We start from the raw sequence: 12770 nt of genomic DNA, 5'->3' as shown, positions 1-12770 counted from the left end.
ATATGCAAATGATGTTTTGATTCATCCATTTTTCAAAAAGTTATGGCAGTTTTAAGTAAAAAAAAGTTACCAAAAATTATATATTTTATAGTTGTAATTTTTGGGAATTTCCCTCATTTACGGGGAACGAGGGAAATTTTTTCAATTTTTGAGGGTAAAATCTTCGACTTGATACGATTTGTGTGATCTTTTAACATATTGTTCTTTAAAATCAGTCCAGTGAGTGCTATGAATAAGTGGTACTAGACATAAAAAATAAACACATTATAGTAAAATTAATACCTTATCAGCTTCGCATCAAAGCTAAAAAACAAAATAGAACAATGGAAATTGTCTTTATATGTCTTTAAATACGTTTCCAATTTATGTTATTTCGATAAATTTACATTAAATTAACAATGAATGTATTGATAAACCAGAAAACAAATTTGTGGCTATATCACAAACTTTGTGTGTGTGTGTTTTGTTTTGCGTTTTCTATCATCAACAAACTTGTGTATTTATTTATTTTACCCTTCAAAAATTATTTGACTCTAATTTATAAGATAAGGTCAACAGCCTTTTCTGAGGTAATGTCATCTAAACATAGTAAACTGACAACATAGCCACAAAATTGTCATGTAATTTAGTGCAGTCACTTGATATTATTTACAACTTAACAAAATGAAATTCAAAGAAAATAATGATTTAAAAAGAGAAAGAATTGTCAGTATTATCTAAGCACATTAAACGAGTAATAAGAAAGTTAAGGAGTCGGAATGTTGATTTGTAAGGAATAACAAAATGAACAGAAGATCGAGTATAATATAGCGAAGTTCTTATATAGCTTATGGTGCTTGCATTTATTTATGTCCATTGCCACATTGTTAAGTGTATTGAAGCACATTGCTTCAAGGGAGGCGAGATGTTCGCACCGCATGAAAATCCTAGTTAGCGCGCTTACTTAGTTCTGTTCAATCATCTTCCCTTCCTCCTCCGGTCCTTAAGCGGCGACGGTCGGTTATCACTACCGGTCGACATGTGTGTGTAAAAATATTAATAAAAAATAAGGTAGAGTTTTGTTGCTCATACGAGTTAGTAAAAATTATATTCACGTTTTTTGCTAAAGTATATTTTGTTCAAGTTTGTTTATGTAGCTAGCCACTTTAGCATAAGTAATATTGTATTATATGATTAGTGTATTTTGGTGCTTAATAGTAGCTGAAATTATTTAAGTCACACGGATGACGTTATCGGATTACCTAAGGTAATAATTTTAGTGTATATTAATTATATATCCAACACTATTATTTATATTGAACTTCTTTTTTTATAGTTATAGATATGTGTATATAATCAAATTCATATTTAATAATACTGATTTATATTTATTATTTATTATCTATCAACTTTTATTACTATATTGCACAGGGTGCTATTATAACTTATAAATAATTAATACAATTTAAATTATTGTTATTTGTATGGAAATATAAGTAATTTTATATGAACCAACAACCACAGTCTTCTTTCAAATCAAATATAAATGTCCTAAAATTCTTTTTTATTAATCACCGGGCAAGTTCGATATCATTTCTCGCTTCCGGTATTAACAATTTGGTTTAAACCAATCGTTTTCAGACCACTATGTGGTTATAAGGGATATTTGCTTTAATCTCGATTTTTTTTTTTTATTTCACTTGTTGAAAAGAAAAAATTGTACTTGTTTTGATTTTTGAGATACATTTTTTATATTATGGTACTAAAATAGCGCTAATAACAAAAAATAAGAAAAATAGCACTTAAACTTTTAAATATGTAGATAAATACAATATAAAATTTCGTATTTTTTATAATATGGCTTCCGTCGCATTTTGGTAAATTCAAAAATAAAAAAAGTCGATAAAGCGTTAGAAAAATATGGAAAAAAGTCTGACACTACATTCGTAAAATTATTTGTTTGCATAAAGACATCATGAAAGCTATTAACAAAGGCTGTAACTGTATACGGCAGAAATACTGGATCAAAATGTTCCAAAACAACAAATTGAAAAAAAATGTAAAAATTTACCATTGAAACACGAAAACTAGATTTAATATCGAACATAGATACCCTATGAACTAGATCACGAATTGTTCATACGAAACTTCTATTTGTATATTTTAAATAAAAAAGATCATCTGTATGTATATATTATAACGAAATTCTCATTATAGAACATATACTTCTAAATTGTCAGTTACATACTATTTATAAATATTTTACCATCTACCCTTCAATCGGAATGACATTTTTGAAAAAAATAATAAAGAAAATATAATTTTATACTTAAAACAAACAAACCAACCAAAATTATTGTAATTTATAGTAGTATATGTTTTTTTTTTTTGATATTAACCTATTGTTAATATTAGATTGTTAACTAAAAATTGTTTATAGTATAGAAATATCGAGACTAATGGCCTGTGCTATCAAAGATTTAATAAAAAAAAAAAATTACAAAATTCGTATTTTGCTTTTTAGTTTAATGAATCAAATATATAATTACGTAGGCATCTCTAAGAACTCTAGAAAATAATACACGAAGTTTAGAAATTTTGAGACCTTTTATAAGTCTACAGAGTTTAGTTCATATATATTTAGCTTGACATAATCAATTAAAGTATTTTTTAGCTTCGATGCGTAGCAGAGAAGATATTAATTTTACCATGATATGTTTATATATTTTTTTTTTTGTGTCTGTCACTACTTTTTCTCAGCTTTTACTGGACCGATTTTTTCGAACAATACGTCAAAAAATCAAAAATCGTATCTAACTAAAAACATTACCGTCAAAAATTAAAAAATTTCCCCTCGTTCCCCGTAAATAGTGGAAATCCTCCAAAAAATTACGATTTTTAAAATCGGTAAATTTTAACTTTTTTCTAAAAATTCCCATAACTTATAACTTTAAAAATAAACAAATAATAATTCTTTTTTATATTGAAACCTTAGATATTTTTCTTACATTTTATATAAATTTTTTGAAAATCTAACCATTTACTTGCCCACAGGGGGGATTCAAAATTGCAACTGCGGCACAAAGGTTTAATTTTTACAACTTAAGATTTGAAAATGTTCCGGAAATTATCCGAACTTCAAACATATGTTAAAATAAAAATAATTTTATGCACTATAAGTTCAAAAAAAAAAAAATGTTGTCCCGATGACTAATCTTTTATGTGCAAATGGTTGCCGTTATTAATAAACATACAATTTTGGTGTTAAAATTTACGATTTCAAATTTTATAAGTTAAATTATTTCAACCTAATTTTTCAAAATTTTCCGGAAATATTGACACTTTTATTTACTCTTAAATTAAAGCTTATGTAATATACTATACTATGAAAAAAAAAATTTCGAGATATAGTGAACATGATTATCATATACAAAAATATGTTATTTTTGTGTTAAAATTTTGGATTTTGTATTTTAATTTATTTTAATATACCTTATAAAGGGGTACAGTGATTTTCATGAATATTATATAAAACTAATTGACATAGAACATAAAGTTAAACTTATTTCAATTTTTTTTTTCTTCGAGTAAAGTAATTTTAACATTTAAATCAGCTTAAATTGCCAATTTTATGAATGTGTTAAAGCTTTCATGGATTGTCTTGTTACTTAAAGTGCTTGAGGATATATCCATGTTTTCAGTTGGTTTCTGACGTCTCGGACTCATTGCAGGGTCCATCTTCAGAGTAATGGTTGCTAGTCGGTGACTGCAACTATACTTATATGTACGTCAGAATATGATATTTAAAAATATGCTATGGTTGTGTTAAAATTTTGGGTTTTGTATTTTAATTTATTTTAACATACCTTATAATGGGGTATATTGATTATCATGAATATTATATATAACTAATTGACATAGAATATAATGTTAAACTTATTTCAATTTTTTTTTTCTTTAAAGTCGACAAAATTAATTTTAAAATTTTAACTAGCTTAAATTGTCAATTTTATCAAAAAACGAATGGAACGAACGTTTGCCTATTCAATAAAAATTATTGCCTGTGACAATGATTTATTTGCAATTTTTCCGTAATTTTTTATGAGTTTTGAATTTTGCTTTTCAATAATCCACCAATTTCTTAAAATTAAACACTATCTAAAGATTTTCATCAAAGCGTTTCTAATGATAGTAATTATAATCACTGTCAGATAACATATATACTAGTACCAAATATGCCGCGACCCCATTATGCTACTGCTTTTTTAATTTTTTCTTTGCTCGATAAAGTAATTAAATTTATCTCTAAGGTTGTTTTCTAAACCTATACTTAGGGTTTTCATTTAAATAAATAATAAAAACATATATATTATTGTTCCTAGTTTGAAATTGAAAATTTAATATAACATATATTAAAATTTCATAAAAATCCGGCTATTTAATAAAAAGTTATTAAATGTTCAGTTTTATAATGCAAAAAAAAATTATAATTTTTGCCTTTGATATATTATGATAGTAATCATATGATATCTTACTAGTCATAATAATTTTTTATATAAATAACATTATTTTCATACTATGAATTAACGTGAATTTTTTGAGATCAATTATATCTATTCGTTTTGTTATATTTAATATATAACGTTTTTAGATATAACGTGATGTGATCGCCTAGTGCCAAAATTAGTCGTTACAATAATTATTATAAATACTCTAAGAGTTTTTAAATTCTACTGTAACGTTAAATTTTATTTACAATAAATAATATTAAACTAAAATATTTTTACATTTATTTTTAACGTACTTTTCATCTACATATTCATTTTTCATATACCTCACTTATTGTTTTCTGAATATGGTTTATTTAGTTATTAATGACGTTATTAATTAAATAAAACAAATTTAAAATATATAGATTTATTAGTTTCATTTTTGTATTTTTATGATTCATGATTTATGAATTTGTTCATAAAAAACTTTTTTATCATTAGAAAACAAATTATCTTAAATTGTTTGGACTATATCAAATAAGAATATAAAATTCAGTTTTGCGTCATTTATTGGTTAACATAAATAGTTTTAATACAAGTATGCTATAATGAGCACATTAATTGTAAATTTTTCAAATATTTATTTTGTACATTTTCGCAATTTTAATAATAAATTTCCAAAAATGAATTATACGCTTTTAATGTTTTTTTTAATTCTAAATTCTGTAAAAAAATTTATTTTATCCACAAATTGGAAAAGGAGTGAAATTACATCACTTTTACAAAATAAAAGCAATACCTAAATCAACCTCTCTAATATTTATAAAATTTAAATTTTATTTAATATCAAAAACTTTTTGGGATATTTTAAATTTTGTAAAGAAAGTGAATCATTGTCACTTCATAAGAAATCTCTTAATTTTTTAAAATTTTTTAGTTAACTTTAAAATGTAATTATATAATTTTATAATTCTTGTTCGAAATAGTCTCAAAGAAGACCATTGAACGAAAAAGTTTAATAGTTTTTTTATTTACAGTAATTTAACTAGGGTATATCATACAGCGTAATAGTCCATTATTGAAATAATTAATCTTATTTTATTATGATGAACCAATGGTTGATGAATATAAGTAATATATATACATATACATACCTGAGACCATATTTACATGTGTTTTAGTCGTTACAAAATCATATAGATAAAATTTATAAGTATATGTTATAATTTAATATTGAAGAACACTTTAAAATCGTAAAATAATATTATAAATCTTGATTTTTTTTTTTAATGTATATAGAGTATATTTATTAATCAATTTTGAGTATTGTCATCAATTTTTTTTAGCCCACAATTTTTGTTATCTAATTAAATAAAAAATTATTTTGGGGGAAATGACCAACGTCGTTTTATATTTATTTCGAATAAGATAAGATTTATACATTATTTTATTTAGTTTGAATAATTAAATTATTTTTTTTATATTGTCTTATTTATTGATTAATATTAAATTTTGAGAAAAAAAATGTATTTCTAAGTGGCTAAATTTTAAAAAAAGTTAATTTTATGACATGTGTTTATAGGAGTAGAAAAATACTAAACAGTACAATTATAAATGGCATAAGCATTTGATATAACAACATAATACATAAACAATAAATAAAATACATTTATTAACAATAATTAACAAAACATATCTATATTTTATTATGTTTTAATTTATGAATTTATATATATAAGCTGAGATTAGTAATTTTATCAAGAACATTACCACCAATTCTTTCTTTAAATAATAACATATTTATATATATTAATTTTAAAAATATTCTGATTAAATTTTTAGTAATATAGTTTATTTAGGTATTTTAGGTATATTAGTCCTAATTAAATATTAAATTCAGTCGATCTAATGAATTATTTTGAAGCCCAAAATAATAAAAAGAAAAATTAAATTTATTATGAAAAAGTTATTGTTCAGTGTAGTTTTTAGGGGTGACATTGAAAATTTAAATGAAAATCCATAATTATATATATATAATTAGATTGAAAATGAACTAAATAAAAATTTTACCAATGATAACTAAATTTGAATTATTAGTATTAGTATAAGTTTTTTACTACGTAGTAGTATTTTTATTTATTGTCATGACTCACGTCATCAATAGTTTTAAAATATTGTAGAAAATATAATTACAAATTAGGGCAACACTTCCGTTGCTGTCAAATTTAACTATTAAATAAAAATATGCAATCACGCATTCATTTAAGCATATTTAATCTAATTATAAGTGGCCATCGTGATCAGTCGATTTCAGTACGCACATCAAGATTTAATTGTCAAACGTCTCAGTACTCGATTGTCACTGTTTGACTTTCAACCTTATGTCAAGAATTAGTTTGTTCATTCTTGACACCTTTACATACCTTGTTTTCTCTCCTTGCCTGACTCAAGTACTTGTGTCCTGCACCNTTGTCTGACTCAAGTACTTGTGTCCTGCATCTCATCTGAACCTTGTACTTTGTTATATCTTTCTCCGGATGCGTTTACATTGTATTGTCTTACGACGTTAGACATTATGGTGTTATGAACAGCACTAAATTGCTTCTAACAATATTTTAATTCTTAAATTTTAACATCTCAAAAAGTGATAATACAAAACTGGTTATTGATATTTTAAAATTTTACTTAGTCTATTTTCCATTTAATTGTATAAAATTAATTTATAGCGTGAAAAAATGATATCCCTCATTTTTTTATATTTTGTAAATATTTTACTTTNCCCTCATTTTTTTATATTTTGTAAATATTTTACTTTAGTTGAGCCGATTGCGTATGCGACGGCGTTTATAATGTTTGTTATCTGTAATAGTCATGATAAGGTGTTTTGTTTTGTTTTTGAGCTTGCGAGATAGTCAGCTATGTACCACTTCAGACCGACTTAAAAATGGCATTTGCACTACTCATCTCGCATTGTCGCCTGATAATAAATTTGAATTAAAAATGTTTTTTAAAAACTTCTGGTACTGTTTTTCATAATTTTACGAACCAGTACATTTAAAGGCTAACTGGAGCATCACTCCAAGAGCAGTGATTTTAGTCAGTCTCAGCCCTAAAAGTTGTTCATATACAGAGTGGCCCACCACTCACTGACAACTTAAATAACTTTTGATCCAGTTAATATTTTTAGTTGATTTTTTTTTTAAATAATAGTTATACGTTAGGTCTATAGCTATATCTCAATAATTAATTTTTTTACATTTTATTAAAAATATTAATTATTTTTAAATTTTAAATAAAATGTAAAAAAAAAATCTAAGATAGCTATTTTGTAGAGTAGAATTTAAGAAAAATTTTAGTAAAAAAATATCTTATTAATATTCAATAGTAAATATTCTGTAGCGTTTTGAAGTTTGTGAAAATTTGAATTTTCATGTATTATTTTACGGTATTAAACATTGAAATACGTATTGAGAAAAGGACAGAAGAAAACGCTATCTTTTCAATATACTTTTGAATGAGAGTGATAAGTAATAATTGCCTTATCTAATTTCTTATCATGGTATTTATGCCAAGTTTGTAATGTATACACACTATCATCATATGTATACACAGTAATCACGAAAAGATAGTGTTTTCTTTTTTAGTTGATAAAAATCAACTAAAAATATTACCTGGATCAAAAGTTATTTAAGTTGTCAGTGAGTGGTGGGCCACCCTGTATTTATATAAATAAATTTTAAAAAAATTTCAAAACAATCAGACGATTTTAACCCGTGACTGATCGGGGTTGAAAATTGGATAATAAAGGTAGTTTTGGGTTATTTGCATATAATTTGTAAAAGAGCAATCTTAGACATAAAAAATTTATATAAATGTTTTTTATAAAATTAAGTTTCTCTGAAAAATTAAAGGATACGCAAAATGTTGTCAAAATTTTTTGTTAGGTTTAACAAACAATTAGAGTTACAAACAGATATTTCACATTAAAAAAGTTTTTTAATTAATTATTTAAAAAAAATGTAATAATTAAAAATTTCATGTTTTTCTGTTTTTTTTTTTTTAGAGAGATCTCAATAAATAGTATCAATGTAGCTAAGCAATTAATAAAAAGTATTTACAATAAATAATATACATATTAATGTTTATTATAAAATAAAAAGCTATATAATTATTATTTTAAGAGAAATCCGAGTGGTTTTCATTATTATTTGGTTTGCATTATCGCCTTATTCAAAAAAGAGCGTGGACGTATTTTTGCTTATCGATTTATCTAAAAATGACAGGAATATTAATTAAAATTATACACGTGTGAATAATTACCATAAAACATTTGTGGTTCGTGGCTTTATCATAATATGTTATGTAAAAGTGTACAAAATATGATAACATACTTTTTGGAATAGATCAACAAATTCTAAGTACAATTAAAATCTCATTACTAAAATACCTAAGTATTTGTTATCTAGGTAAGAAACACGTACTTTAGATGAACTTTTTATGAAATCATCTAACGAAGATAATACTATTTTTATTCGAATATAAAACTAAATTTTTCCAATACGGATTATAGTAAATGTATATCAATATTATTCATTATTATGTGTCGTTTTATTTTCTTGTAAATGCTTTAAAGGTTAATTTTATGAAACATGAATGTTATTTTGTTACAAATACTAATTGTTTTTATCAATCAGTGTCTATATTGAATTACTCAATGTAAATACTTAAGACTCCCATATATTTCCTTGTTCGTATAAAAAGGCGCATGTAGATATCACTGATTCTTATATCGCTAAAGACCGGCGGCATATATGCGCTTGATAAAAAAGCATCGTCATCGCTACACATTTTGGCCCATTCGGGACGGAATATCTTTGAAAATTAGTAACATTATCTTGTTAAATTGAATTTGTCAGATTTTCTGAAACTAAAATTTAGTTGAAAAAATTTTTTTACGTGCATTTGTGGTGTTTTTCAAGCTTTTTCTGTGTCTAGTTTTTCTAATGAATATTCATTAAAAGCATACAAAAAAAAAAATTATCTCTAGTTTATTCTATTTAAAAATCTTTAGGATCAGTACATTTTTGAAGGAGATATTTTGAATTTTAAGTCAAAAATAGCTCATAGAAAAAATGTTTTGAAAACCTTTTTTATTTTTAAAACATAAAGAATTCTTAAATTATATAAATGTGATGAATGCAGACGTCCAGAAATATTTTTAAAAATGGAAAATAAAATAATTCTTTTGGAAATTTATTACGTTTTATTTTAATTGTCAATTTTTCATAGTAAAAAATCATGGGAACAATTTCTTTTTTTAATATTGTATTTTTAATTAACATCTTTATTTTCAAGGTTATACAAAGCAGACGTTTCAGATTATTTTTAACACGCTTATATTAGCTTTACCTGTATGTATGTATATTTGTATGTTAGTAATTCTCCACGCGCCACGTGTTCTCCCGTCGTCTATGGCCTTGAGACTAGACTGTCGTAACGCATTCACCCCACTCCGCACACCACACGACGGCAAAACTATTCCTGTATAATTTTATTAACACGCTGTATTAGTTTCACCTGTATGTATGTATGTTTGTAACTCTCCACGCGCCACGTGTTATTATTCTTGCGTATCCCGTCGCCAATGGCCTTGAGACTAGACTATCGTAATACATTCACCACACCCCGCTAACCACACAATAACCACACTATTCCTGTATAATTTTATTTTTGGTTTTCGTACCTGTACATACGTGCGTATCATCAATATTATATATATAAACAAATTTTTATTGTTTATTATTAGATATAAACGTTTGAAGATTCAAAATTTTTTGAGTCAATATACATGTATAATACATAAGGGATCAAATTTCTTTTTCATGGCAATATTCGCAGGTATACAAACAATGTATTTACATTGTGTTACAAACAATGAGAACAATAGAAACCCGTTTCCTGACTTACTGAACACTCTGTATTACCTTTATTAGAAATGGTATTAAGACACACTGTTTTGAGTTTACAAACACACTAATTGGCTATACAGAAATTATATCTATTGATAGTGATATTTGACAATAATTATCCGTGACTGTGACAGCGATGTCGTAAAAAACTAAAAAGTTTAAAATAATTTTTAAAATAGGCTTAAAACAATAATGAATGATAAATACGAGTATTGTTGTGAAAAAAAGCGCTGTGACTTTGTGCCATATATTTCGTATATTGAGTGCTCGACGCTTTTTTAGCTTCGATGCGAAGCTGTGAAGGTATTAATATTACTATGATGTGTTTTTTTAGCTTCGATGCGAAGCTGAGAAGGTATTAATTTTACTATGATGTGTTTTTTTTGTGTCTGTGAACGCTCAAACTCAGCTCTCGCTGGACCGATTTTGATGAACAGTATGTCAAATGATCACAAATCATATCTAGTCGAAAACATTACCCTAAAAAATTGAAAAAATTCCTTCGTTCCCCGTAAACGGGGGAAATCCCCCAAAAAATTATAAATTTAAAAATCGCTAATTTTCGATATTTTTCAATTTTTTTTACTTAAAATTGCCATAACTTTTTTAAAAATAATCGTATCAATATAATTTTTTTTTATACATACCTTAGGTATTTACGTATCATTTTATATATTTTTGTGAACATNTAGGGATCAAATTGCTTTTTCATGGCAATATTCGCAGGTATATAACCTTTATTAGAAATGGTATTAAGACACACTGTTTTGAGTTTACAAACACACTAATTGGCTATACAGAAATTATATCTATTGATTGTGATAATTGACAATAATTATCTGTGACTGTGACAGCGATATCATAAAAAACTAAAAAGTTTAAAATAATTTTTAAAATAAGCTTAAAACAATAATGAATGATAAATACGAGTATTATTATGAAAAAAAGCGCTGTGACTTTGTGCCATATATTTCGTATATTGAGTGCTCGACGCTTTTTTAGCTTCGATGCGAAGCTGTGAAGGTATTAATATTACTATGATATGTTTTTTTAGCTTCGATGCGAAGCTGAGAAGGTATTAATTTTACTATGATGTATTTTTTTTGTGTCTGTGAACGCTCAAACTCAGCTCTCGTTGGACCGATTTTGATGAACAGTATGTCAAATGATCACAAATCATATCTAGTCGAAAACATTACCCTAAAAAATTGAAAAAATTCCTTCGTTCCCCGTAAACGGGGGAAATCCCCCAAAAAATTATAAATTTAAAAATCGCTAATTTTCGATATTTTTCAATTTTTTTTACTTAAAATTGCCATAACTTTTTTAAAAATAATCGTATCAATATAATTTTTTTTATTCATACCTTAGGTATTTACGTATCATTTTATATATTTTTGTGAACATTTCACCCTTTAACAGCCCACAGGAAGGGTTTCAAAATGGTAACTTTTTTACAAAAAATTAACTTTTTCAACATAACTTTTGAAAATGTTCCGGATAGACTGACACTTTTATGTATATCTTAAATTAAAACTAATATAATATACTTTAATTTAAAAAAAAAAATTTGACCTCTNTGTGATAATTGACAATAATTATCTGTGACTGTGACAGCGATATCATAAAAAACTAAAAAGTTTAAAATAATTTTTAAAATAAGCTTAAAACAATAATGAATGATAAATACGAGTATTATTATGAAAAAAAGCGCTGTGACTTTGTGCCATATATTTCGTATATTGAGTGCTCGACGCTTTTTTAGCTTCGATGCGAAGCTGTGAAGGTATTAATATTACTATGATATGTTTTTTTAGCTTCGATGCGAAGCTGAGAAGGTATTAATTTTACTATGATGTATTTTTTTTGTGTCTGTGAACGCTCAAACTCAGCTCTCGTTGGACCGATTTTGATGAACAGTATGTCAAATGATCACAAATCATATCTAGTCGAAAACATTACCCTAAAAAATTGAAAAAATTCCTTCGTTCCCCGTAAACGGGGGAAATCCCCCAAAAAATTATAAATTTAAAAATCGCTAATTTTCGATATTTTTCAATTTTTTTTACTTAAAATTGCCATAACTTTTTTAAAAATAATCGTATCAATATAATTTTTTTTATACATACCTTAGGTATTTACGTATCATTTTATATATTTTTGTGAACATTTGACCCTTTAACAGCCCACAGGAAGGGTTTCAAAATGGTAACTTTTTTACAAAAAATTAACTTTTTCAACTTAACTTTTGAAAATGTTCCGGAAAGACTGACACTTTTATATATACCTTAAATTAAAGCTAATGTAATATACTTTAATTTGAAAAAAAAAA

General features: G+C 25.4%; 1 protein-coding gene and 1 long non-coding RNA gene across 2 annotated transcripts in view; one reads left to right on the top strand and one right to left on the bottom strand.

Moving 5' to 3' along the window:
- The window catches only part of LOC126901549 (craniofacial development protein 2-like), a 265790-nt gene that overhangs the window by 83664 nt on the left and 169356 nt on the right, over positions 1-12770 (top strand). The gene's annotated exons all lie outside the window — the stretch shown is intronic.
- Positions 8633-10208, bottom strand: LOC126901572 (uncharacterized). The gene is made up of 3 exons (XR_007703065.1): positions 9879-10208; positions 9194-9390; positions 8633-8739 (listed from the first exon to the last, which is right to left on the bottom strand). It is a non-coding gene; the product is annotated as an uncharacterized LOC126901572 (long non-coding RNA).

The sequence above is a fragment of the Daktulosphaira vitifoliae genome, unplaced genomic scaffold, assembly GCF_025091365.1.
Source record: "Daktulosphaira vitifoliae isolate Bord-2020 unplaced genomic scaffold, ASM2509136v1 Scaffold_3, whole genome shotgun sequence".
NCBI classification, from domain to species: Eukaryota; Metazoa; Arthropoda; class Insecta; order Hemiptera; family Phylloxeridae; genus Daktulosphaira; species Daktulosphaira vitifoliae.
This window is presented reverse-complemented; position numbering and strand designations above follow the sequence as displayed.